This window comes from Palaemon carinicauda, chromosome 14 (assembly GCF_036898095.1).
Source record: "Palaemon carinicauda isolate YSFRI2023 chromosome 14, ASM3689809v2, whole genome shotgun sequence".
NCBI classification, from domain to species: Eukaryota; Metazoa; Arthropoda; class Malacostraca; order Decapoda; family Palaemonidae; genus Palaemon; species Palaemon carinicauda.
Genome location: NC_090738.1, coordinates 90,937,469 through 90,939,968, shown reverse-complemented (window position 1 = coordinate 90,939,968; position 2,500 = coordinate 90,937,469). Strand labels below are relative to the sequence as shown.

The 2,500-nt window shown below is 21.6% G+C and overlaps 1 protein-coding gene across 1 annotated transcript in view; it reads right to left on the bottom strand.

Moving 5' to 3' along the window:
• Window positions 1–2,500, bottom strand: part of LOC137652877 (basic proline-rich protein-like) — a 30,106-nt gene that overhangs the window by 8,643 nt on the left and 18,963 nt on the right. The window lies entirely within an intron of this gene.

The following is a 2,500-nucleotide window of genomic DNA, read 5'->3' as shown; positions in this document are numbered from 1 at the left end:
TGATGATTTTCCACTGATCTTTCTATTTCTTTTTTCTATATTCTCTATTCTCTTCTTAGAAAGCTTTGTCTCATCACTCTCTGTCGCATCTATTTTATTTCAATATGAAAAACACAATCTCTGAATTTTTCTCCTGTTCCTTTTAATAATGCAAGAGGAAAGTTTAGGTAAGTTTATCTTTATAATACAAGTAATAACAATATCTCTTGTTCCTTTCAGCGTGTTCTTGGAACTACATCTCTCATTATTCTTTAGAACAAGATAATATTTCTAGCATATATTCATAATGAAACAAACTTTATTAATGACGGTCAAGAAGTGTACTTCGTCACCAGATGGTGATGTTACCTAGATAACTGATATTAAATAGAACTAATAAACTAAATGTAAGTAATAAGATGAATTATTATAGTAACTTTTCAGCTGCGAACGGAAACCACAATTCTCAATGACACTTTAAGGAAACACTTTTTTATTATATATCATTACAAAAAAACAATGAAAGATAATCTCATTTCTCTTGTCTTGCTGGCGTAATCTTAAAGGGGAGAGTTTTGATTCTAGAATATAAAGCATAAAGGATTCTTGGAAGTTGTCCACCGTGACGAGCGTTAAATTACTTTAGAGAGAGAGAGAGAGAGAGAGAGAGAGAGAGAGAGAGAGAGAGAGAGAGAGAGAGAGAGGAAAAATTCACCATTTTTATTCAAACTAATCCTCTGTAATTATATGAAATAATTTTTAATGGTAAACAAAGGAGGAGAAACCGGTGAAAAAAAGAATATAGAATGAAAAAAGAGAGAGAGAGAGAGAGAGAGAGAGAGAGAGAGAGAGAGAGAGAGAGAGAGAGAGAGAGAGAGAGAGAGATATCGCAGGTTAAAGATGGAAAGGGACATGCGTCGTAATATATCACTTTATCTATTATTATTGTCGCTCTATGTATTGGTGAATACATAAAAAAGTGCTACGCAGTAAAAAATGTCTTTTCATTATGATAATGTAATGATTCCTATAAAATACCACACAAGACTTTTTTTCGAATACAAACCCTCAAACACATACACAAAAGCCAGCACTGACACAAACACATACACAAAAGCCAGCACTGACACAAACACACACCCACACAATACATACATACATATATATATATATATATATATATATATATATATATATATATATATATATATATATATATATATATATATATATATATATATATATATATTTATATATATACATACACACACACACACACACACACACACACACACACACATATATATATATATATATATATATATATATATATATATATATATATATATATATATATATATATATATATATAAGTACAACCGTTTGTAGTCCACTGCAGGATAAAGGCCTTTGATATGTTCGTATCTATGTCAAACCATTTTCCATACGGTTACATATATATATATATATATATATATATATATATATATATATATATATATATATATATATATATATATATATATATATATATATATATATATGTGTATGTATATATACTGTATATATATACATACATATATACAGCTATATATATAGATATACAGTATATAAATACCCATATATATATATATATATATATATATATATATATATATATATATATATATATATATATATATATGTGTGTGTGTGTGTGTGTGTGTGTGTTTAAATATATATATATATATATATATATATATATATATATATATATATATATATATATATATATATGTATATACATATATATTCATATATATACATGTATTTATATATATATATAAATATATATATATATATATATATATATATATATATATATATATATATATATATATATATATATATATATACATGTGTGTGTGTGTGTGTGTATGAATGAGCTTTCTTGATTATATATACTATATATATGAGTTTGTATGTTTATATATACATATATATGTACCTATATACATATGTAGCCATATATTTATATATATATATATATATATATATATATATATATATATATATATATATATATATATATATATATATGTGTGTGTGTGTGTGTGTGTGTGTGTGTGTTTAAATATATATATATATATATATATATATATATATATATATATATAATATATATATATATATATATATATGTATATACATATATATTCATATATATACATGTATTTATATATATATATAAATATATATATATATATATATATATATATATATATATATATATATATATATATATATATATATATATATATATACATGTGTGTGTGTGTGTGTGTATGAATGAGCTTTCTTGATTATATATACTATATATATGAGTTTGTATGTTTATATATACATATATATGTACCTATATACATATGTAGCCATATATTTATATATATATATATATATATATATATATATATATATATATATATATATACATATATATATAAATATATATATATATATATATATATATATATATATATAT